Raw genomic sequence first — 27,536 nt, 5'->3', positions numbered from 1 at the left:
ATAATTTTCGATGCAGAGGGAAAAAATTACAATTTATTAGTCCTTACGAATATTTAAAACATAAGAACATACCTGAAAAGGATGCATAGTTTAACTTTCTCGCTTTTCTAGTTACTCTGCCAGCTCAGGCAATTTTTGTCGGCCATTTTTTCCTTAAGAACCTATTTTTGAGGTGATATCTAACCTGCATACATTGAATGCTAAGAATACCAAGCAGGTCTACACTTCCATGCTTTCTCAATGTTACAAAGTATGCACTAATAGCTGCCACAATGACTTTGATTCCATTTACAAGCTTCTCTGCAATGTTTAAATTCCTCATTAACAGCAATTTTTTTTAACCCAACTACCCTATATATAAAGCACAGGAACGCAATGCGAAAGTTTAGATAGGAAAGATTAGATTAAGGCCGTTTTAGACGGGGCACCTACTCGCACAATCTGACGTGTGTACGAAGGAGCAGTCAAAATTACGTCGTGTAAAGCGGCGAATTGGTAAAACACATGCGAGAATGCGTGGAAGTGATAAGGAAAAATAGCCCCAGTGCTAATTTCGTTCATGCATTCGCGCAATTCCACGCCATTTTAAGGCCGTTTTACACGGGGCACGGAATTGGGCCGTTTAGAACTGCATTTATCTCTTATAAGTCATTAAGACAATTATTTGCAGGAATTAATACTGTAACGTGGAGACGTCAAAACCTGCTGCCTGAGTATGTAGAACAATCGGTTTTTCTGCATGAGAATTTGAAAGGATCAAATATTATATGATACTTTTACTTATGCAATCTTTATTACAATTGTACAAACATCTTTATTGAGTGTTCTTCTGAACAGTTTAGATTCATACATTGACGGCATATTAATAGAGGTTAATTCATTTCAATTGTGCTTATGGTACTGTTTAAGACACACAAATTTTCATTCATCTCCTAATTGCGACTCATTTAACATCAGCGTTCCTCGTTATCTTTTCATATTTACATCAAGCTAAGCATTCAAAATAGATATTTCTCAAGGGTATTGAAAAATACGAGAGCATGCATTGCTGTACATCCTAGTTCAAGAACTTCCATACTCGACTCGATACTCGCGAGTAGTTTTGAACTCGACTCTAGATCAAAAAGTGCTACTCGCACATCCCTTATAATGTGCACGCCTCGCGGTTAGCTGCACATGCACGCACATTGGATGCGGGGGTAATTAAACAGAGAGGAGATGCGTGTGGTAGTGAGTAACAGGTCGCCACTGTTTGTGCGCATGAGAATACACTTCGTGTGGATTGCAGTTTGCGGGTGCTGACAGAGAGGGAGAAATCGTCGTATTGCTCTCGGGCGCACATGACAGAGAAAGGCATCCGTTATTGTAGGAAAAACAAGGCACAACCAATTTTCTGTGATTGTTTCAGAGCTATAGTAAAATTGGTATTTCAAAATAAAAATTAAGTACTCATCTGCTCTCTTCTCGCTTTTTCTCATTGCGACCTTTCCTGGTCACTCTGCAAGTGCTTACGATATTTGTCTACACTTTGTTCCTGAAGGATTGGCAATATCTAACGTCCTTCAATTAAATCATAGGAATACCAAGCAGTTCTCTGCTTCCAGCCTTTCCGACTATTACAAGATGTGGACTAATGGCAGCCACAATGACTATGGAGTCATTAACAAGCTACTCCGCGATGTTCAAATTCCTCATTACCAATGAAAACTAGAAAAATTTCAATAGATATAAAATTTAGTGTTTCAACAACTTTTCCAAGGGCTTCAGAGGATTGTAGAGAAGGTTGTTTCCATGGCTTTTCATCGTATCTCGTCTCGTTAACCCCACACATTTTTATGAATCAATCAGGGGTGGATTTTATAGCATGATGATAAGAATAGTTGACCAACCAATTAAAAAGAGTTCGATGAAAGGTGATTTTACTCAATGGAAATAAAATATTTAAATGAAAAACTTCGTGGTCAGGTACAGTGACGGATGTAGAGAGTTACTGTGGGGGTAATATATCCCCCTCTGCGGTCTTCAACTAATACCAGATAAAATGGTTATGTTTTTCGGACCCTCACTATTGCTAGGAGATAACCGCTCAGACCTCCATGCAGCCTATATGTGAAAGCAAAATTTGTTCATGCAGCCCACCCTTGTTCCTATCCTAGATCCGCCACTGGTCAGATAGCATTTTGAATGAAAAGAAGGCATTTGGATATTTCCATTGAAACAGAGCACTGAAAATGTGAAACTGTGAAAGGGACTCTGTATTTTGTATATAAAGTAAAAAACTTTGAGTTTGACTCATATTTGACTATACACTGAGAGGGCGTGGTGTAAAAAATATAGCATTTATATACGTGATTGAAACCATTGCATCCAAAATAATCGAAGCATTCGTTGCTGGGGTAGACGCAGACGGAAAATCTGCCAACCCACTCCATCTCGCTTCGAGGATTTCAGATGCAACCCCTTCGCTTCGCACCTCGCACGCACTCAAAATTTCATTTATTTCTACCCACGTCACTTCTTCCTTCCATTGTTCATATCTCTTATCTTTTCTGCTCTCCACATCTCCTCCTTTTATTTCTCTCACGAGTTTGTGGAGAATGGCGATGAAAAGCGATTTCCCCTCACAAAAAAAATATAATGGAAAGGCAAAAAGGTCTTCGACTTGGGCGACGAAGGTGAAGAAGGTGGAAAGGTGACAAGTAATATTTTCGAACTCGATACTCTTACAAGTTAGACGACTGTGATCGAAGAAATTTTAAGCTTTGCGATCTTCAGTTTTATATTCGTCACCACTCATAACTATAAATTTCCCAAGTTAAATTACACTCATGTAAATATTTAAAAGTTTTAAGGAAAGGCTTTGTGTGTTTATTTTATTAACTGAACTGATTCATATACTGGCCATTCTTTGTCCCCAAATTATGTCGTACGATAAGGGAATTCATCGTTCTATCGATTACAATTTGAAATTGTTCCCTAAATAGGTATAAATGGTTTGTTTACATAGTAGAGAAGTGGGATTTATTGAACTCGAATCTCATAATAATAATAATTATTATTATACAAGAAAACTAGCTAGCTAAGAAAACTAGCTCGCAATTATACAAATTATGAATGACAATTAAAGGTAAAAGATAACGTTTACATGCGTAATTATATGTACACCATTCAAAATTAAAATGAAACTGAAGGAGAAATGAAACGGTTAAATTGTTAATTAATTCACTAACGGAGCGCAAAACGGACAAAGATTGAATAGAGAATGGTGGAAGCAAGGGCGAGAGGGGGGAAAAAGGTGCTCAGACACAGAAAGACATTGAGTGTTCGTGAGGAGAAAAGGTGGGGGACAAGAGTGAGAAGGGAAGAAAAATCCAGAAGAGGAAGCGATTGTGGAGACAAGGACAGAGAGAGGGAAAAGAAAGGAGAATGGAGATAGTCGAAAAATAAAGAACGGAAGGGGTGAAGAAGAGGGTTTACGGAGGTAGGGGATGGCTGCGTTTACACAAAAAACCCCATCCGCGAGACGCACTTCCAGAACAAAAGGCCTCGACGCTTGCACCGCGATACACAAGGGTTTGGCGAGGGTGTTTCGCGTATGCTGAATGTGCCGATGGGGTGCGCGATTAAAAAAAAAAGAAAAATCACCACCACTACCACACCATTTCGGAGAGTACAGGGATGAAGGTGTACATGTGGGGGGCGAAGGATGCAGCCGATACGATGGTAGTGTGAGAGAGTGCGCGCGGAAGTCGTACTTTGTTTTTTTTTTATTCCTTTGTTTTCTTTCGAAGTCGATGACGGAAGCGAAGCGAGGGATGTGTAATTGGAGTGATAAGCAGTTCGCCGCGGGTACAAGAAATTTCAGAGAGATGGAACGGGAGCGAGGAGTTAAAAAAGGAGGAAACATATATATTTTTAAAAAATGCGCGCGCGTGTTTTTTTTTTGTTTCCGTCGAGTGCTCACAGCCGCGCTGAAAAGTAGAGAGGGACAACTTACTGAAGTCCAGATAAAACGCCCTCACACAAAATAATAAAATAAAAACGCACTAGGGTTGTTCAGGGTACAGAGTATGAAAAAGGAAAGGGGCGGGGGTTGTATGCCGGAGGAAAAATGATCCGAAAAAATAAAGGAGACGCGGTCTGTGTTTGAATTTGTCCCCCCAAATTTATTTCCCCCGTTGTACTTCTGGTCATACCCTGATTCGTCGACTATTCGAACATTTCGACGATATCTGGAGAGCGCCGCCTCAGTGAGTATTTCTGTATTCAAATGAATTATACTCGAAAGGCAGTTCACTTGTTCGGCTTTTATCTTTCTGCTCCACGAAATGAGATGCACTGGAGCGACGCATTACTGTGATTTTTTAAGGGTTCATCAGGTACATGAAACAAAGATGATTCAATAGGAGGCGTCTCTAAAATATCCACTGTCATAGCCTCGTATAAAAATGTTCCACCAACAGAAAACTTACATATATATCGAATATGCAGGATTTAAAACTAATTTCAGCGGCCTTACAAATAACTCATTAACGTTTTCCACTAGAATATTGACTCCATAGACCACTGAGGATATTTTTCAGCGGAAAATTCTATTATAACAGTATATAATTCATTGAAAGATAGCATATAATTATTATTATCATTATTATCTTAGCAGGATTATTTTAAAAACTTTGACATCATAGTAGATAACGGGGTAGGTGGCACTTCTATAAATATTTGCTCGAAGAGCTGTGGTTGTAAAATAATGTGAATGTGACGAGACTCAATTTAGACTCTCTTAAGTCACTATTACTGCAAGCATTGCACAAGTTCTGTACACGTTTGTTTGTGTATTTATCTTGTTTTGTTGTGCTTGTTAAAGATTGAAATTAACCTATGTATGTGTTACATATTGCTCTATGTTGTGGCCTTACATTCTGTTGATCAACTAAGAAAGGATGTCCGCTACCTTAGGAATGGTTTATTTCCCTTCAAATATGAAAGGTAGGGTGTCCTAATTTGATGACTTGAGCAGGGTATAATGTGAATCGAGTATAATGTGCATGATGTGTGGCTTTTATTTTTAGTATGGTTTATATATTAAATGGTTTTGTATAATGTTGAAAAATTTACTGTACATTGGTATGGAAAATTATTATTATTATTTAAAATATTTCCAAAAAATTAAAATTAAGTATTACTATTAAAGTATCCTACTAATGAAGGTAGGTTTCCATATAGTACTTAATAAGCATTCTGGTGGTCGCCCCTTCCTTCATCTACTTCCCTCTTCAACTTCAATTCAATCAAGGCCTACTCTCTTTCATTCTACTTAATAATGATAACTATTTTAAATAGGGCTTTATCTTATTCCAGTTCATTTCAAGCAGATGCGATAGCCGTAAAGCCACTTTTTACTTAACATGCTTCCACACCTGGTTTTCCCAAGCTCAGGGATAAAAATCACAATCAGGCAGTTGAAACTAGCTAGAACCATCCCCGCCACGTGCACATGAATCGATAGCGATCCATACGGAATGGGGCAAAGTGAGAAATCTAAATATGCCACGCCCGTCTTGATATATAAACACCGTCGTCGTCGTCGTTCTATTTGCCAATTCCTAGGCAAGCGACTTCGTTCGGGGGAGAGGGCCCAATCTTCGCGTCGGGGCACGTCCCATCACCAAACACACATGCAATCGTATACACTGAGCGCGAATCGGGAATCGCAAAGGGATTAGTCCTCAAATCGAGGAACGAGGCAAATTAGAGATGATCTGCAGGTCTCCGTCACCTCCAACAGCCTTCCCCTCCACTGTGAAGAGAACGGGAGAACCTAATCATGAAACTACTTCACTCAGTTTCGAAATCGCAATGCATTTAAATAATTCGATAGTTGGTAGTGATAGATGAATTGCGAAGAAAAATAGGCTTCCCTGTTTTGTAGAAAGGCTCTCATTTTTCAGAATTTTGAAAAATTATATTTTCGTAGTCACAAAAAGAACGAATCAAACTATTTTTCACGTGCTAAAATTTGATTAGTTGCAAATAACTGGAACCACGACCTAAAGGGCTCTAATTACACAGATCACAAAGTTGTTCTTTTTTTGGGAATGAAATATCTCGTTCCCAATAAAATATTTTTGCTGTCCCTCGGTCTCAAAAAGCTACATGGAAAAATCGATTGAAAAACAAATATTAGTTGTTTATACATAGGCTGTTAGTTAATCCCCCGCGAATCGTGACCGGGTGAAGGTAAGCTATCATACTCGAAAGACAGAAAAATATAGGTAGTTTTGGTACTATTTTAAGTATACTGAGACTTGCCACGATGGTGGCTTTACGAAGTGATCCGTAATGCACAAATTGTGGGAAAATTCCACAAAGAAAAAAATCATTCGCCTTGACCAGGATTCGGATAAGACCGGTATTTTACACAAATTTCCACAGAGAGGAAAGACGCTTCGGTAGCTAAACTAGATAAAGCACTCGACCGGAAATCGGAAGATCCAGGTTCGAATTCCGGTCAAGACGAATGGCATTTTCTGTGGAATTTTTGCACGTTTGGGTGCGCTGTTAAATTGACCGGAGTTCTTCAATTTTTGAATAAGAAGTGAAGTTTAACGTATTTGTGAGCAATAATGTGATATGGTGCCCATCAAACCGATCCACTCTCCGAAAGAGAACAAGAGAACTCCCTCATAGCACCAAAGGAAGGCCCTCCTCTCTTACTTTCGGTGCTAGATACTTCCCCCACTCTCCTCCAAAGAGTCAATGTTACCGGTACAAAAATTTACATTTAAATGGAGTTGAATCGCATAGCTTTTTATATAGTATCAATATTCATTTTTTCAAAGTCGCATCTTGAATTGGTGACGCCATCAAAGTTCCGGTTCATCATCATCAAGAAGAACTGCTGATCGAGCGAAGGAATCGTTCAAACGTTTGCAAACAAAAATGATCATTCAAGGGGGGGCAATATAGGATAGAAAAGTAGATACCTATCTAGGAAGCGGCGAATTTCTCAGTAGGAGCGCACGTCGTCATCGACTTGTCTTTTCCGCCGATGTTTCGTCTCAAACAGCTCACAAAGCAGGTGAAGGTCAGTGATGTCATGACAAAATAAGCAGTGCCGGAAAGCAATTTCCTTAACTTTCTTTAGAAGTGAAATATTACTCTGTGTGCTTTTTTATTACAAGTCTTTATTTACATTTTCTTACTGATTTTTTTAGTTTTGGCTACGAATGTATAAATTAGAAATTTTGAGGATACATAAAAGTGTTATTTGACTATTACGTCTTTTGTTAACCAGTGTCCGAGCGGCGTTCCGGCACCATGACGCCACTGGTGAAGGTTCGATAATGGTAATAATAGGGTTCTACTTCTTTTCGCTGATTGGGGGGCTCTGCCCTCCAAAGCCCTAGAGGAAGTGTCACTTTGTCAGCTCTTTCAATTTTTGCCTTTCGTTTGATACGTAGCGATCGTTTTTCACGGTTATGTGCATTGATGGTGAAGTTATTAAATTAAAATTTTCCTACGGTTTCAGACAATATTGGAGGAGGCAGATTATTTGACTTTTTATCGTAATTGATTAAAATTAAACTTTGTTTTATTCCACACAGGTTTATAAATAAACTGGACCGGTTTAAATCTTTCCAGGTAATTCATGAGACCTCTTGATAATGACCTGGAAATATCGAAACCGGTCGAGTGTTTTAATAAATCAGCGTGGAATACGACAAAGTTTACATGTACCTAATCTATCATGACTAGATTCCACAAAGTAACTTCAAAAACCATTGACTCCATTATTGCCTTACATTTGTATTAGTCAGTGGTCGGATGTTGGTTTTGTAGTAAGCAGATTAACTTTTCAAACTAAGCACTGCAGGAACAAGTGGCTTTGTACGCAGCCACTTGCATGGGTGCAAAGTTAAATACACCAAACCATTTTTTTTAATGGCTTGGTGGTGGAACTGGTTAACACGCCTGACCGGAAATCAGTAGATCCGGGTTCGAATCCCGGCTAAGTCAAATATTGTTTCATGACAAACTTCATCCTTCGGTGTATTTTTCAAACTAAATTTACCATCATTTTTTCTTATTGGCGAACGGTCCGATTCTTATAGGGAAGCGGTTGAGCTCAGATTACGGGCTCAATCTTCGCGTCAAGGCGTTTCGTCTATCCCGTCACCAAACACACACGCAATCGTAAACGCTCTGGAATCGAGGAGGGACTAGCCCTGAAATCGTGGAATGAGGAAAATTAGCGATGAACTACCCCCAACCTCTTCTCCTGCTTTCCTCACGGCTGCACAGAGGGCGCTACAACCCACCAAACCCCTCACCTTGCACTCACGAAGGGAAGCTCTCAAACTCTAGCGACGCCGGCACCCACGTCTTCTCCTCTCGAGTGTTTCGTACCCGTGATTGGGTTAGCGAGAAATAGGGCAATTGCGAGCGACGTTTGTGCATTGCCCTAGATAAAGGATGCTCTTTGGAGGCTGCTTGAAACGTTTCGTTTCCTAGAAATAGGTACGGAGAGCCACAAATATTAAACGGAAGTGCGTAGTAAGATTTATTGCCCCGAAAACAACAAACGGAAAACGGCAGTGCTAAGCGGCATTTATATTTTCAAGTAGCAGAAACCTGGGCAGAAAATTGCTTTCGGGCAAAGTGATTTATTTGCGAAATGGTATTAGCAAAGAGTGAGCCAGAAAAAAATTACACCAAAAATTTAAACAGGATAGCAAACTCATTAATCTAAAATTGAGGTAATTCCAATCGTAAGAGGTTTGCTTTGGATTTTCCAGTTTCGCATGCTTGGAATAACATGCAAAACCATCTTAGCACCCTGCATTATGATTACTACAATTATATACTCTGCATGTTTTTGAAATAATTTCTTTCAAAATGTGGCAAAATGCAAACTGTGGGAACTCACTCCCACCTTCACAACCTTGAGCGGGCTCGCAGGGAATACCGCAGTCATAAAACTGACCAGAAATATTGACACTACCAAAGGCCCAAAAAACTGTCATTGGTTCAATATGGGTCCGACACAAAAGGGCAATCATTTAAACGAAACATCCTTGTGTTCCCTCACCTAGAATTTGTTTACCTAGCATTAATAATAATAATAATAATATAACTTTATTCCATTTACATTCACATATATTACATTAGAAAACACTTAAATAATTGTGGAATATAGCACAGGTCTGGTGCTAACACACATGAGAAGTAAATTTATTTCTTTGCATTCAGTTATTTGTTATCTTACCGATTGCATTCATTATTATAATATGATGTTTCAAATATTTACACAAGGATAACTATCTTTCTTATATAAACGCATTACAGTGGGTACTTTCTCTTGTCAACCCTATCTTGCGTCATACACATACACACCTTCTCCATTCGCGGTGGAGATAAGGTTAGGAACGATAAGGTTAGGCAATTGACGAAAAATTATGACCTTGACCCCGAACCAACGATCTACGTTGTATCACAATTGGACCCCAAGGAGGAATTCCAGGCGATGAAAAAATCCATCAAGGCTCGAACTCAACCAGTCGGAAGATTTACCAAGGCGTGATCCTCTACCCCTATTTTACTCCCAAACGTGGAACGTGGTTGGCATAGTAGGTTGGGCTACTAATCTGAGGGGAGCAAGTTCAAATCCCGGGTTAAGCCTTAGGACACCCCCAAACAAAAAATCCTGGGAGTGTGAGGTGACTCATGGAATGTGACTACCCCCTATGTATAATATGACAAGCCTGTGACTTCGTCTGCGGTGAACTCTACCCTCATCAACCCTAACAAACCTATCTGAGACGACCTGAGGCCATCGTAGGACCTATATTCACATTTTCGACTCATCTACTTTTGGCAAGTTCCTATTTTCCCGGACTGAGAAGTCGATTTGTGCGGGAAAGTGAAGTACCTCATTATGCATGCAACAGATGATAAATATCTGTATCATGGTCTCAGTCATAAATATAATCATCCATAAATACTCCATAAATAGAAAAAAACATGAATTATGACGGTGGAAAATTCAACCGAATAGGCAATAAAATGACTTCGCTAGTTTGAAGGGATCAAAAATCCAACTTCCTAATTTATCAATCCAAGATCAAATGAAAATATACAGAAGTTCACGTAATTATCCAGAACGGATATTTATACATAAATAAAAAAACACCTACCAAATGATGACGCAAATACAATAACGCGATAATTATTAGTGTTTACATAAAATTACTCCTTAATAATGCAAGACAAATTTTTACGCATTCATTTGCCGGGATTTTTGCAGCCAAATTTACTATTTTAAGCTGCCCCAGGAGTTAAAGAAGATCTCCAATTATTTAATCTATAACTTTGATATTTTAAGTCATGAGGGACATGCTTCGGATTCCCAGTTTTCGTACGAAGTAGCATGCAAATAATCTGCAATGTATTCAAATTTATACCATAGCTTGCAAACATCGTCAAGTCCATATTTTTTGTACATTAAGCTTATTTGAGGGTATTTGTGGGTAGAAAAAGCATTATATTGATCGGTAGCTAGGCATAAAACGTGTAAAGAACCTGAACACTCGGTCATAAGAAAAGAGGGTATAAATTATCGGTTTACGTACTAAATAGGACGTCATTAAGAAATAGGGATCAAGGTGTATGGACAGCTAAAGATGTTGTTGGAGTATGTTGCCCAACATCGTGCATGCAGAAGGAAAATAAGAATTAAGATGTTGGTGGGTAGGTATAAATTTTTTCATCACGTAGTGGATGGAAGCGGGGGAATGCGGTGTTAGATTGGCGTGGGAGAAATCAAGTTTTTTTCAGAATATTTTGGCATACAATTCAGCAAGTGTAGACGGTAAATAGAATGGCAATTCGCCTAGATGAGAGTTTTCAATGGACCAATCAGAAACGTATGTGCAGAAATATTTTGAGTAGGTTTTGACTATGTCGGAAAAAGAGCTCGTCAGGACGGATTTGATTTAGAGTATGACAGGAGAGGAATATACAGCCATGATAAAATATAAAAAAAAACGAAACGGTAATTTCCACTTATATAATGCCACTACCGACCCTGCCCTCGAAACTACGTCATTTTCAACCTTAAAATGCACGGAAATTACGTTGTTTATATTCTATCCTGGATATATCACAATATCATATTAATGAAGACATTAATTGAATAACCAAGTGTGCCACTAGTCACGATCTCATGATGTATTCGAATAAAACTAAATCTATTATTATCGGCAGTTGATACGTAACATTTACCTCATTACTACTATCACTATTGTGGTTATCGGCGTACCAATCCCATATTCCAGTAATGTGCATAATCTAGGGATTACGTTGACTGACAGCTTATCATGGGATTTTCATGTAAATAATATTTCTGACAAGATTCATTCTATGCTTTATTAGTTAAAAGTTCATAGATACTTACTTCCTTTTAATACTAGAAAAACACTCACATCGTATCTCATTTTCTCAGTAATAGATTACTGCTGTCTTGTTTAAAATGACCCCAACGAAGAAAATAATTGAAAACTTCACCGGGCCTTAAACTCCTGCCTTAGGCTCGGTTTTGACCTTCGAAGGGACCTCCACATCACACCATATTATAAGCAACTAAGGTGGCTGAACGTCAAATACCGTAGAGAATACCTTCTGGGACCCTTTTTGTTTGTTCCATTTAAAAAGGAATCACCGAAGCATCACTATGATTTGTTACATAGCTGCCCCTCTGCCTCTACAATGTACACTAGGCCTAATCCTAATATGTTATATTTTCCTGGGCATCGCAATACTGTTCACAGTAAATCTTTTTTTCGTTACTGCTTGTCGTAATTCGAGAATCCAGAAAAAGCAATACGCCAACTATTGGCCGAATTCGGAAGTAGAGCGCCGAGGATACCTAAGGAAACCACGTTGACAAATTATTGGTATTTCTGGGCATAAATTGATTTTTTCTAATTATATTTTTGGCATTAAGCCATCATAACGTCGCAAGTAATGTATTTTAAGCATCCATATTCATGTAAAATGCCTTTTCAGTTGCCATTTTTTGCTACAGTTCATCATTTACTGGGACGGTGGTTTGTTTGTTTAATGCACTTGGGGTAACCGATGTATGGCAATTTTTCTCTTCTAGCCGGCTGAGAATAATGTTATTTTTATCGCAGTCACTCATTTATGGTCATTAGTGACCCTTTGAGTAATGTCCGTGAGATAGTAGAGGATATTTCAGATAAAATTTATTAATTCCTTAATCTTAGCTGCTATTTGTGGTTGCCCGTAGGAATTGCAATAACTCCTCAAAGCCAAGAAAATCTTCTTAGATGTTTTCTACTTTAATTATCGCAGTGGCTCGACGACTCATCCTATTGCACCTATGCTATCATCAAAACAATATCCTCGATGCGTCAGCCATGTTGGCAAATTACGTCACTGCTTTCAGCGCCGCCATCGGTGATTTGAGTCTCGAATTGAAAGATGCCAACTAATGTTAAAAATTGCATATCTGAAAAAAATTTTAAACTAAAACATTAGGATTATTTACTGTCTCGGTAATAGCATAAGTTGCTCTTAGTTTTTTTCGAATTTGTGTTGTTATTGTGGTTCATTTTTTTGCTGTAGCATTTGTGTACTTGTTTAGTTAAGAATACGCGACTCTTGTTTGCGTTGGTATCAAGTCCGGCTTGGTACATACCTCCAATTGCAGTTTTTACTTAGATTTCATCCTTCTGTTATGCTTGATTCTGCCATGAAATGGAATAACATTATGCATCGAAATTTCAAAAATTTCAATTTATCATCACTGTAATCATCTATCTTGTATTTGATGTGCTAGCAAACTGTCATTTATTTATGTAATTTATTATTATTGTTCTTAAGGGTTTTATCCTTAGCAATATTTATTTTTCTATCTACCTATATCTCTATTTATCCATCATATTATCACCACGTTAAGCCTGAAACGATTTCCTATTAATATCTTTATAATATACGAGTGTTCGTGTTCTTATTATTGTAAACACTCTTCTGCGTGTCTTAGAGGAAGGTAGCAATGCGAGAGGCCATAAAGGTTGAGGTGATGAGAGCGGAGGGAAGAGAAACATAAAAAAAAACAAAACAGACGAGAAGTGGAAGTTTTATATCGAAAGGGGGGGGGAGGAAAGGTGCTTTTTCTGCCCTGTAAAGTGGTCGAGCATTTGGCGCAAAAAAGGGGAAGGGGAGGTGGAATTTATTTGGGCGCGCGCTGGCGCATGTGTCGGTGGTTTGGTTGGCAATTGCAAAACGGGAAGCCAAAGAGCGCTGACATGAGTGCGTATTGATCGCAAAGGGGAAGGCCGTGGAGGAGGAGGAGTGGGGGGGGAGAGGGGAGGGGTGGTGATGATGGGTGGGGGAGAAATTGGAGGGGGGTAGACTCGATACCGGGTGGGGTGGGGAGGAGGGGGGGAAGAGGGTGGGGGATGTTGAGATAAGAGGGATGAAGAGAAAGATGAATAAAATGGGTACGGGGCAAAGATAGCGATGAGAGGGTGAATCGTGAGAAAGTCCCAAGAGACGAATGTGAAACGTGGTTCATCAGCAAAGAGAAGAGGTGACGACACACATGATGCCGAGAAAGATTGACTTTATTCTAAACTGTACAAGATGTCTTTACAGGACCATATTTTCAGCAAGAATTCTCCTAGCCAGAAAGCTGATTAACCCAACCCTGATTAACTGAAAAGTGCCACGAGCCGATATATCGGCTCAAGCTTAGACCGTATTTTCAAGCTAATATTGTCGTAATAATTAAATGTATCCTTTATCCAATGTATTAGAATATTATAATCAAGAAAAAATTCCTTTTTAGTGAAATAAAAAAACATTACTTTGATATCTAAAATAGTAACTTCATTTTGTGTTTTTTCATAAAGTGCTACAAAACTCTTAAATTTAGGTTGGCACTTTTCGCTAAAACCACCAAATTTTGGTGGCACTAAGAGGGTTAAAGCACGGCCAAATAGTGACCACATAAGAAGGAAAAAGAAATGGCTTTCTTGTTTATCATTTGGGTCGATTTAAATGTATAAAACAATAAAATTTTTACTTTCTCATTCGCTACCTCAACTTTATGAGCGACAAAGTATTTTAGAATTCACAAACTGCTCGGCTACTTATTAAAATATGTGAAGCAAGGAAATCGCAAGTAAAAAAGAACATCCCTGATAGATACAAATGTGAGGTACTAGCATCACACGTTCCAAGAATAAAAAGTTTACCTTGAGCGTCTTCCCAATGTTGCATTAGAGAAAGAGAGACGTTACACACTGTCCACGAGAAAGACTGAGTTTTCCACACTACAGGAAATATTTATAAAACCATATTTTTTCAAAAATTCTCTTAGCCAAAAAGCTGATTTTTTACATCAGTTACAGCTTAATTATGTTCGTTGAGAAGGAAAGGAAATTGGTGTACAGTTTATCATTCAGTCACACATTGTGCACGCACATGTCATTCATACATTTGCATCAAAATTGCGCCTTAAATAGCCATAAATTTACTACGCCCGACCAGAAATATGGCCTTTCTAAATTTCATATATTCGGAAATTACATACAACGAGAGAGAGGGAGAAAAATTAAGTCTTCTAAAAACCCTTAAGTGATGACGAGATAACTTGGCCGGCCACATTATGTGACACGATGGCCTGATTATGTGTCGACCTGAAAATAGCTATAGAAAGATCGGCCTTTCCACACTGCACAGGACAATCTCTTAACAGAACAATATTTTTGCAGAAATTAGCCTAAGAAGAAAGCTAATTGTCACGTGAGCTACAGCATAGCTAAATTATGATCAGATGATGAGGAAAAGAAATGACCTCGCTGTTTATCATTTGGTGATCATTTGAAATTAAAAAAATAAACTTTACACTTTCTCATTCGTTAGCTAAACTTCGTGAGCAAAGAAATATTTTATAGTTCACAAACTGCCAGACTATTCCCCAACATTAACATAACGTGAAGGAAGGAATTCACAAATAAAAAAATTTCTAACGAGAAAGGAGAATTTTCAAGACATAAAATTGACGAATAAACTCGTTCACTCGTTCCAAGGATTGAATTTTACCTTAAGCGCCTTCTCCATGTTATAAACCTAAAAAAAAGTTGACCAAATGCTTCCTAAAAATAGTTGCGGGTGAGACTTGGTCGAAAATACTCCTTTTTCTCGGAGAAATCAGATATTTGCCGTACCTTCGTGGATTCGAGGATGTATTTCCTACCGCCTTGTATTCTCCTCTTGGACAGACACACTTTCCAGGAAAAGAGCTCTCGAGGATCACTGCAACGTCCGCCGAAATGGACCCTAAAGGTACTTGAGCCATCATTTTCTCCTTTCCCTCATCTTTGAGAGGTAGAGAGTCCTTCTCAAGGACATCGAACGTCAGAGGCTCTCTCAAGCAGCCATCAGACCTTCTTTCATCCACCTCTTCATTCCTACTTTTTCCATTTCTCTCTACAGCTATTGCGTTCATCGAATAATTTAAGTATTCTTCCGATTAAAGGAGTTTTGCATGGGGTATTTTTGAAGCATTCTGGCAGTCTCCGCTACCTTCATGGACTTCCCCTTTATAGTAAGACCTACTCCCTTTCATACATGTATAAGTAAAAAAGAGGATGTCTGTTTGTCTGTCCGCTATGCTTTTCCATACGGCTGCATGAACTGCGACCAAAGGTAGTATATTATTACTTCTCATGCTCCCCAACCCCGCACTGCTATTTTCCGTTGCGTCCGACGCGTCCTTTTCGTCGTTTTATTTTATTTATTTTCTTTTACTCAATTACCCCGAAAACAGCACAGGGAGGCCTTTACATCGGGAGGTTATACAATCAACGACAGATGATCACACACACCCATGTCCTGGAAGGGGAAACCTATCCAGGCGTGACTGAAACCCGCGACCTTCGGTAGAGTAGTCGAGGATATATCCCCGCCACCACCGAGGCCGACAACCGTCGTTTTCTCAATACCATTTGTTACGACTCATCATACAACTTCTGTGGTTGGACATAATGCCAGGCAGGCATAACTTTTGATACGCTCAAAGAGAAAATAAAAGAAATCCTATTTTTTTCCTTATCTTGACCTCGTTAAATTCATGTTAAAATATTTCTTGGAGTGTAGGTCAACGTATGTTAAGCAAAAAAGTTATAGCCAACGTTTCTGTTTATTTGAAACCATCATCAGGGCTTAACTTTGTACATATTTATTATGTCAATGAATTTATTATGTCAATAAATATGTAAATAGTTAAGCCCTGATGATGGTTTAAAGTAAACAGAAACTTTGGATATAACTTTTTGCATAGCATACGTTGACCTAATCTCCAATAAATATTATAACATAAAAAAATCCTGCCATGCGACCAAGTTCCAAGTTTCCCATTTCTCTGTGTGCTATCCTACCGGAGCGTCGGCGAGTGGCCTGCTAGTTCTATCTGCAAATCCCATTCTCTTCCTTCCTCTCCCTCGTTTACCTACCATTCTGCCATCTAACACAGTTTTCAACATTCTCTCCCCGCTCATTACTCGCTACATCCATGCCTTCTGTCTCCTCCGTGTCTCATCTAGAAGCTACCTCTCCTCATCTTTCGTCAAATCATATGGTGACCGAAAAGGTGACAAAATCAAATCCACCATTTCTTTTGAGCGCATTCCATAAACCTAAAACGTTTTCAGGTAAACTTTTTTTTATTTAAATTGACACGGTCCGGGTTTCATTACATAGTGACATCTTTAGATGACTGATCAAGCAGGCATCTCCTTTTATATCGAGGCATGTGCTACAGTAAGGACATCTAATTATCGGAAAGAGGTGTGTTTCCATAAAAATCGGCGCCTTATCAATATCATCACCATCCGCCATATACTCACCCCAATATTTTCCGAGATTAAGATTTACTTTATGTCGCACCCCACTGGTTATAAAAGGAGATGCATGCATGATAAGTCGCCTGAAGATGTACTTATGTTATGACAACCGAGTCGTGCCCATTTAAATATACGTAAGTAAGCCTAAAAAAGCTGTATTCTTTTAGTTTAAATTATGGAAAGTTTTCACAAATATAAACCAAAGATGAAATTTGCCATAAAAAATCATTTGGTTTAGTACGGACATCTAACCCGGAACCCGGGTTTTCGATCCGGAGTTATCTCGAGTGATTTGAATCCGGTTGAGTTACGGTTGCAAAAATTTTTATAGGGAAATTATATCATCATAAACAAAAATGTATTTATGAACTATGTGTTTCCAACTGAATTTTTCATGACGAATTTTACCATTGTTGTGTGCAACTTGCGCCTTTGCGCGTGTCTGCGTACAGAGCAACTTGTTTAATGCAATACTTCGGTTTCACATAGTTACGCCTGAAGCTCTCAGTTATATTCCATAAGCCAACATACACCTAAATGCTATCCCAATTACACGTTTTGGTAGCATTTACATCGCACATTTCCTTGGAGAAACGCATCATACTATAATCAGTTAATATATTATTAGGCTAAATCGGCAGAAGACTTCTTCCGATTTTTCCTTGTAGCTCACATAAGGGGACACGGACTATGTTTTCGTAAAATTTAGGATCATAATAATCAAAAGATGTGTAAAAGTACTAAATAATATAGATTCGACATCATCTATCGTGATTATAGGAGTAGGAAACGAAAAGGATAGGTAGAAAGGATGATGAAGGCACGGCAAAGGGAGGAAAACCATGGAAGAGATGAAGGTCCTGAGTATGTCATAGCTAGTACTTAAGAAAGAGGACACATATGTATATGAAATAAATAAATGGGTACGTATGCTTGAGTGCGTAAGAGCAAGATTGTAGGTGGAGTGGCCAATGGGAGAAAGGGAAGGAAATCGGAGACTGTATTGGAAAAAAGGGGAACTCAAGAGGTGGGATGGGAGACGGTGGGGTGTAGGGCAGAGGTTGGGGAAGCAGAGGTTGCTGGGAGGAAATGTTGGCGTGGGGTTGAAGGAAGGGATTTTTCAAAGGCCCCAAGTAAAGCCTCCGACGCGAAAGAGGAGTCAAAGAGAGGCAGGAAACGGAATTGAATTTGAGCTATGATTTTATTTTTTTCTCTCACCCGACAGTCTAATTTTTTACCGTAAAAAAATTGAGGAGGTATAATGCAAAACAACAACGGAGAATGCCTCGAAAAGAAAGGAGGAGGAGATGAAAAAAAATAAAGAATAACCGGTCGGAAACCCTCTCTTTATACCAACCTCTTTTCAAAACCTCCCACTACTCTCTCTCTGACGAAAAAAATAGGCATTCCCCTTTCATTTCCCCGAGCATTAATTTTACGCCAGATTGGTAAAGTTTTAATTGGAGCATGGACCAGGTCGAACGACCGTTTCCGTGTTTCTTGGCTAAACAAAAGATTTCCTCGAATTCAACATTGCGGGCGGGCGCACACGCGGGGATGTTCGTGCCCATCACCGCGAGAGGGGGTCGGGGGAGAAGCACCTTCAATGGGATGCTTACTTTATTTTCTCGCCGTTTTCCTATTTTTATTTATTTTTTTTTTCGTTTTCGTTTTCAAAGCCCTCTTTTTCGGGTGAGACGGCGCGAGTCTTAAAAGCTCTCTTTCCCGGACTACGCGGTTTTCGAAACTCGAGAGGACGACTAAGGGATTCGAGTGCGGGGCATCGCGTTTCACTTGTTCGCCGGGTCCCCCCAACCATCCTATTTCGACGCTTTCCGCCCGAACCCTAATAATATAGACAGGAAATGGAATCACGCATAAATCTCCATCGAGAAGCATAAGCGCCTCTATTGCTTTCCACCGAGTACTTCCTCGACAAAAACTTTTCCACCAATCCTCCCAGGAGTCGAACGATAAAAGATAAAAAAAACGGATCACCTCTTTAAATAGTCGGTAAATACGGTCAACAACTGATTTGAAAGGAATGATAATACTCTTGAGCTCAATAGTGGAAAAACTTTGCCTTTTATGGATGTTCATCATGCTTTTCTAGCCCATAAGAAGGAGCGAGGTCAATGAACAGTCTATAAGTTATACGCCACTAAAAAGCTCTGGAAAAGGCATTAAACACGCTTGGGAATAGATTTTTTTATCAATAGTTTTCAACCGAATAAGGTAGGTTTACATGGAGTATTATTTTTGTGATTCATTCCGGTCTCCTCTTCTCCCACATTCTACTCTTAACAAAGCCTAATTATATTTTTTTATTATTATTTCTGTACCTCGGAGGTAAAGGACACAAAGCCCATTTCCTTATTTTTCAGACGAGCTGTTTTAATATTTTTTTAAATTTAACCAGTTATTGCTGGAAGGCTAGGTATCAACATTTCCGTATTAAAAAGGTTTTTGGCATAGTAAGATAACCTTCTAGTAATTACTGGTTAAATTTAAAAAAATAAACTTAATACTTCTCTCCTGAAAAATTAGAAAAACGGTCATAGTTGTTTACCTTCGAGGCACAGATTCTTCTATCTTTATGTAAAGTACTCTACTGATAAAGGTAGGTTTCCATGAAGCAGGGAATAGATTATGAGCATAAAAATATAAAAAGAATGGGATACTCTTTAGAACATTACGTTTTGCCGTTTTCAGTAAACTCAAAAAGTATATGTAAAACAATGAGCCGGAAAGCCATTTAGCAAGTATTTTACTGTTACGAAATAATTAACTCTCGGATCTATATGTTTGAAGATTACTTATTCTTAACTCTCTCATTAAATATCCCTCAGTTCAACCATAACGTACACGACCATAAATTTTTCGTACAATGTTATCAATATCCATCCTATAAAGAAAATATCAAAAGATTGAAATAGAAGAATCCTACATCATGTGATGAATCTGATGGACCTGATTGTCTGACTTCGACGATATCATTTGTTTTCTTTCCAAATCGGCAATGCTAGGAGACCACTAATGAAGTCACTTATATACAACAAAAATGGCGGGAAAAGCACAACACGCGTGAACCAATCAGGTTACACCTGACCACGGATGGGGTGTATATATGCTGGACAAATTTCGAAGAACTGGATCCGGAAGATCCCCTAAGGATGATCAGCAAGTCACTGCTCGAAACGTCGGGAAACATGGACGACATCAACCGGTGGAAAACCCGAGAAACTTTTCTGCTCCTGATTCGCCGGAAAAACCTAAGATCAAGGTTTTATTCTTCACGTCAACAGCTGTGCGGGGTAACTCAGTTACCCCACCAATGAAAATTGAAGTTTTCGAAAACATAATTTAAATGTAAAAAATAAATCATTCGTTGCCTAAATAGCGACAAAGTGGTTGAACTTAAGCTGGAAAAAAATCAAGGGGACAAAATAAAGAAAATTATTCAACATTAACATGATTTGGGGTAACCGAGATGTGGCAACGCAGCAATCGTTCACTCCGGCGTAATTTCATATTATCCATATAAAATATATGCTACACATAAATCATGTATTTTCGGATTATAGAAAAATAAACAAATAAATTAAAAATTTTCCCAATCAGTTTTATTATTCATTTCGGAGTACACTATAGTACTACATAATGTATCAAAATTTCCGTTAATTTTCAACAAAGTATGTGTTCTAAAAATACGTCAAAGCCATATTATTTATTTTAATTGATGTATGCAGCTTATTGTGGAATGTGAATGGTGTAGACGTAGAAGTTTTCCCTAGGCTGAGTTACAAAGTTCATGAAGTTGACAAAACGGTTAATTTTACGGTGCACGGAGTAATTTATTACAGTGACGTGTCTACATTTTTGTATTTTCATTAAAAAAATAAATAAGAATTTAGAGTGAAATTATTTTTAAAATTGCGTATTATTCATTATTTTCGCATGCACACAAGCCCATGTATAAATTTGCACACAGTACAGCGGCACATCTTTTTGACACCGACAGTAGAGCATAGTCAAAGAAGCTAATTTTTGGATTTCACTAAATCCACTTAAAATTAAAGAAAAATTGAATTTATCTATATCTTGGGTAATTTTCATAGTATTTGTATTTTCTGTCGAAAGGAAATAACGCCTGTATATGGCCTAAATAATGGCCTGTATATGGCCTACGTAGTTCTTTATGAAGTAGTACAAAAGTCATGCCGATCAGATCCGCAATCTGGCATTTACTTTGTAGTTTTTGCCACGGTACTAAGTAAAAATATTTCAAAGTACAGTGGCATATTATTTTGACGCCGACAGTGCCCACAATGAAAAATGATATGGTGTGTACTGTAATAAAATACCTTTGAGAATTACATAATTTACAGTGCCGAAACCTTTGGCGAAATTTAAAAATATTATGGCGCATAAAACATTAATTGTACCATAGGTCAGTGGCGCAGCGAGGGGGAGTTTGGGGACCTCAGATAAATTTTAAAATTTGATCCATTTTAATTAATTGGATAAACATTACTATAGAATAGCCTAAGGATCAATAAAATATCCCTCAGAAAGCCGTAAAAAGGTATTTCTCATAAAAATATTCTGGAGGAGGGCATTCGCACCTCCCGCATTCCATACCCCTGAGTATTAAGGCCTAAATAAGGCCTACCCCTGGTCGTTTGCTCATAATGATGTTTCACATTTGCTTAGGTGAATGAGGTATTGTGATGAATGGAATGAGATTCTATGATTGCTTTATTTTAGTTAGTGGTTTCATATTCTATATGTTTATTTATATATATTATGTTTACATATTATATATGTTTCATATGTTAGGGAGCTTATTATTTCCCAATACGAATGATCAAGCAAGGTAACATTTTTTGTGTAATTTGTACAAAAGCACTCTACTTGAAGAACTAGTCGGTAACCCCAAAGTGGAGTATTAACTCAGCCATGTAATTCTTAAAATTTATATTTGTGTGGAACAACAAAAAACATTATTATTAGTTGCTCCTAAAAAATACCCCTAGTCTTAATTCCTAGCTGCGCGCCTGACCGTGTTTATGTTTCAAACTAATATACGAATTGAAAACATGTCGTCTTTATTTCCTTAGCCTACTTCATTCTGTGGCGCTACGGTGGTGGTGTGCTCCAACTTGTGCGCCAGTGAGTGAGAGATCAAGAGAGGAGAGGGAAGGATCTCGTGTACGCACACTTGGGTTCCTAATTTCCTCTCGCGGCGATTATGGAGGACGAGTGGAGCGCAGACTCCACTTCCACACTCACTGGCTTCCTAGCGATTCTTTTTCCCTTATCCCTCTCTCTCTCGCTACGGATTTGGGTCACGTCTGTACGAGCCCGAAAGTTGGGAGAAAAGAAATGTCAACTTGTATTCGACTGTTTTCGAACATAGTGGCCGCTTAAAGAATCCCCCTATTCTGCCCGTTGGAATCGAAACTGATTGATCAATTGAGATTTTAGCGTCTCGTGGATTGAATTTTGATTCTAAAGAATTCTTTTTAATCGTTCCTTTCCTCCTCTTCCCAGCTTTTAATAATTATCACTGCGAACGCGAAAGGTGGCCGTTTATGATAACGTATTTCTCACAATCGAGACGAAAAGGTAACGCTGCATGGAGCATAAATGAAATAGTTATGATTTTTTTATCAAAATGCAAAAGATTTTTATGGACAGTTGCATAGTATATATTTGTCGTAAAAATGTATGTTTTCTTTTCAGATTTAAAATTTGGTACTGTGGCATTCATTTTAGTGATAAACTTGTTATTTTTTACTTTTCTCATAGATTTTGGTCATTTATTGTTATTTCTGCAAAAATAGTTATTTGAGTTTCTGGAAGGTATTCAATATTTTTTCGTAAAATTTAGGATCAGTTTTTCATATCAATTGTATCAATTATTAGAGAGGAAACTATAGGATAAATATGCCGTTTCTGTTGGAGAAATTGTATCTTCGATCACATAGCAATGAACATATAATAAAAGTGAAACTGATACGGTATCCGAAACTTTTTTTGAGGCCCATATTAAGATGCATTATTTGCAGAATAAGAACGTTTGCGTATTGATTATACGCAGTGATAAAGCATAGTTTCTTCATATTTCCTGTAGAATTACTGTTATTTCTGGTTTGTATTTTATATCCTTTTTCCAAGTTTGAGGTAAAAATTATTTTTCTTGGTTACCGGAAAAATAGAACGTCATTGGAAACTTTAAAGCGAATGCAAAATGGTAGGGGGAATTTACTTCCTAGCTAGTTGTTCTACATTAATTTTTAAAATCATAAATCTGTAAAAAAAGTTATTAAAACAAATTTTAAGTTGGAGCCATAAAAGAGGCTTTCACATTTCGTCTAAATTCTTTCCATCTCGCTGCGTTCTTCGGAGAACATGCCGCGTCTACTAACTCAGTTACAAAACGAACAACGGGCTACACTTTAGAAGTAGCCCAGTGCACCATTTATACGTATGTACATTTTGATCTGTTGTATTTCATATTTCCAGTAGTATTTTACAGTTTAATTAGCAGAAAACGAAGAAAAGATTATCTCAGGGCGGTGAATTTTTCTTCGAAAGAATATTTCTGAAACGCTGAATCAATAGCAGTTAGGCATGGATTTCACCGGAAAAGTTGAACACTGAATTGACAAGCGTTAGTTTATCGGGAACTGGTGAAGGAGATTATGCTAGCGTATAGGTGGGGAAGGTGAAGAAGGAAGAAAATTAATATCCATGACCTTTGTGGAAGGCTTCAGAACCTTATTCTCAAAAAGGCGAGTGCCTCTGATTGCTAAATTTTGAAATACAAAGATAACTGATGAGTGAAGCAATCGGGAAAACACAAAGAAAAATCTCTTCTCGCTTGTTTGGTCATGAAAAGAATATGCTTCAAACTCATTTAATAAGGTTGGAATTTCCTCATGTTTGGGGAGTAACAGAGGGAGAAAACGTTGAATAATTTAGGTTAATTTCGAGGACTTCGATGAAGAGGATAATGAAGAGCAAGCTAATTAGCGAAAGTGAAAGAATCAATGCTATGAAAAATGTGGAATGGGGAAAATTTTGCGTCTCCTTTTTATGAAGGAAATGAGCTTAAGTTAATTAACTATTTTATATCCAAACGAATGGGATGGGTTTATGCTCTACCAGTGATTAAAAAATAGCAAGGAACTTGCCAGATTTTGAAGTACCTACCTTATGTGAAATACACGTTAGGGTAAAATAAATTCATAGTACCATCATTATGTTCACAGTTTTCTAATATCAGGATTTTATCACGTTAAAACCACTGATGAATCATTTAAAATAAGGGTATAATTCACCGTAGAATCATAATTATCACATCTGTCTCTACATATTACATTCAAGTCATCTACAAAGATGTTTGGCAGGGGGTGAATCATCAACAATATCCAACATGCACAATACAATTCAAGGATTTACATTTACGTCCTCGAATATGCACAACGCAATATGCACGGTTCATATAACATGGTGAGTGATTAAATCTATATCCTCCTTGTTATGGCAATTTTCCCATGAAGCTAAAACATTATGCTAGAAATACACAGAAAACTCAGAAGCATGCATTAAGGAATAAAATAATCACACGATGAAACATGGAAGTAGTGCTTAAAAGCCACTATCGTAGAAAAACCTACTTCGTTGCTCATCTGTGACATTGCAGGTAACAAGTAGCTTTGTGCGCTTTGTGACGTGCACGTGATGTCTGGACTTGGTATGTAAAACTTTACTCTCAAAACCCACTCTAACATTCGCCTTGGAGTAAGATTAATAAGTGGTGTAACTCGTAGTATATCTGGCCGGACATTAGGAGATCCGGGTTCGAATCTAATCAAAGCCAAATGATTTTTTCATTGCGAATTTCACCCTTATTGTAAAACAATATACAACCGGCACGTGATTTTACACAAATGAACTTATGAAACGCAAGTCATTACCCAAAAATATGTTCATCTATACGAATCTTGAATGGAAATCACTGAAATTTATAAAAGAATACCTTCGAATTCTTATATAGCCTTCGGTGACTGTATAACATAACGGCTGAACAGTTATACCATACAGTGTATAATTGATATTAAAGAATGGAAAACCTTTTACGCTAATCAACCCAGTTTATACAGAAATTTTTGACTTTTTCTTTCGGAAAAAAAACTGAAAAAGGAAGCCCAGCAAGAGAGAGGTTCTGACAGAATACATCTTCAGTACTCCGTGGAAACCTACCTTAATCCAGTGGCGTAACGAGGGGGGGGTTCTGGGGATTCCGGACCCGAAATTTAAAACCACACTTTCTTCTTTATCACAAAAGAAAACCAAATATTCAAAAAATCATGAATTTACAAAATATTTCTTTGAAAAATGAAGTTCTTTCTATTATTAAAAGTGTTATAATCAGTTGAAAATCCTCTACTTAGTACCCTGTTTTTTCCTCCCTGGTTATGGACCCCCCTGAACAAAATTCCTGGCTATGCCACTGCCTTAATCGTTAGAAAACTTAAATGCACATGATTTTAAAGCAGAGGGTTTCAATAACTTATGTCCACTCAACTTATGTCCACTGCAAAACCACCATGATATCTCTGTTAACGTTTACTCTGAATAGACAATATAGTTCATAACCCCATCTCTAGGATGAAACCTTCTTGGGTTTCCAACCGGGTCAGGGTCTGTATTGTGTAGGCCTACACAATGTAGACCCTGACCCGGTTGGAAACCCGAGAAGCTTTCATCCATGCTATTCACCGGGATAAGCTCAGATTCTTCACCCCATCTCTATCTAATACCTGCTCATTGCTATATGTAAATTAATTTTACCTTGATCCCTTTCCGTAAATTATCTCTCACTTAATTATAATCTTGTTGTTATTCTCGTATTATTTCCTTGCATGTACTTGGCAATATCAATTGATGATGCATATGTAACGTTCGTTCTTCACATAATCACATCGAACGGTGTTACTGCTGTATGTGTTCGGCTAAAAATCTAATTTACATATCATTACAATAATTCTGAATTGAGAAGTTTTTTACTTTAGTTTTGATGACTTTGGTGTCATATTCTACGTACTCTATTGCCTGATGTAATTATTCAATAAGGTATTTTTTATTTCATTATTTACTTTACCCTAGTTTGCGATATTATAGAGCCCAATTCTGTAAAAGTATACTTCACATGTTCCAAAGGATTGAACGAAGTAGTTTTAAGTGAGAAATTTTCATTACCAAGCAAATAATAGACAAATTATTGCAATTTTTATTTGAAAATTATCTGAGGAGGCTGAAAACGGTAGCAAGTGTCAATCAATTGAGCATGAGATAGAACTGTATTCATGCTATATCCTAGAAAAAAATTATCACCATTTTTTTCCCTCCCTCTCTCTCACGCGTGGAGTAGTTCACGTACACGACCACCGCCGCGCCACTGAGCGGTGCAAAGCAAGGCCAACGGGAGGGGTGGTGAATCCCTCGTTCCGACTCGGCCCGGCACGCGGCGCTGCGGGCGCTCTCGCGCCTCCTACACCCCTTCCTCCCGCCTCAATCATCATCTCATCCCAATTACCACCTCCCATCCTCTCGCAATCCGCCCGATCCCATCTGCAATCCAATCGCTAATCCTCCGCCCTTGCTTCATCCGCGCTCGCAAAGCGGGAGAGAGGCTGACGTTGAGACGAGGCAGAGGAAAGGAAGGGGCTGTGCTGGTGTATTGAATAAGTGATGGCGCTGCTCTGGGCGGGAAAAGGAACGGAGGATGAAAGGGATCAGAAAAGACTTCAGAGACGGAGCGAGGCCGCGACTATTTTCGACGGTCACGGTCGACTGCCAACTATGCACCTTATGACGTCGCATAGCTACTGCTCAAACGCTCATTTGGCACCGATTTTAGAAAAGATATATTTATTGAACCACTTTAAGATACTATATCGAAAAAAATCACTAAAAAAACTACATTTACATCAATCTACATTTACATACTAACTCGTAAGCCGCCGACAGATAAAGTAATAATATATAGACTCCAACAATATTACGCCTAGTATTTATTAGATTCTTTTATTATTTCTGGAAAATACAAGTTCCCATACCTATAAGTTCGGCAATACACCTCTCTTGATTTATCATTTCTGTCAGACCTGGAAGTGTAGAGAAGTGTAGTTGGTCTGAATGGTATCTTTTCTCAATGACCAAGCAATCTAAGCCTAGAGCTTAGCGCACGAGTGTCTATTCACATATATCCTCATAAATTAAGAGAGATGTTTTGCCGAACGGATAGATATGGGAATTCGTTTTATCCCCGAACCATAAAGGACTTCAATAAACGATATTCCCAACTTCGTTAGAGCACTTCATTTTTTATGTGCATATAGCTTGTGTCCTAACACCCCCTGCCACACGCCTTTTAGACGGCTTGCGGGGTATTATGTAGATGTAGATACTACCCTAAAAGCCGCCTCAGTAGGTGTTTGGCAAGGGAGTAATGACACCGGCCGTTAAAAAAATAAAAAGGAAATGCTTTAACGAAATTACTTAATTAAATTAAACTAATTAAATTCTTTT

At 38.2% G+C, this 27,536-nt stretch overlaps 1 protein-coding gene and 1 non-coding gene across 5 annotated transcripts in view; one reads left to right on the top strand and one right to left on the bottom strand.

The window, feature by feature from the left end:
• The window catches only part of LOC124162929 (teneurin-a), a 998,878-nt gene that overhangs the window by 814,683 nt on the left and 156,659 nt on the right, over positions 1-27,536 (bottom strand). The gene's annotated exons all lie outside the window — the stretch shown is intronic.
• Trnas-gga lies at positions 7,947-8,019 on the top strand. Its single transcript has one exon. It is a non-coding gene; the product is annotated as a tRNA-Ser (tRNA).

The sequence above is a fragment of the Ischnura elegans genome, chromosome 7, assembly GCF_921293095.1.
Source record: "Ischnura elegans chromosome 7, ioIscEleg1.1, whole genome shotgun sequence".
Classification (NCBI taxonomy): Eukaryota; Metazoa; Arthropoda; class Insecta; order Odonata; family Coenagrionidae; genus Ischnura; species Ischnura elegans.
Note: the sequence above shows the minus strand (reverse complement) of the source record. Positions and strands in the feature narration are given on the sequence as shown.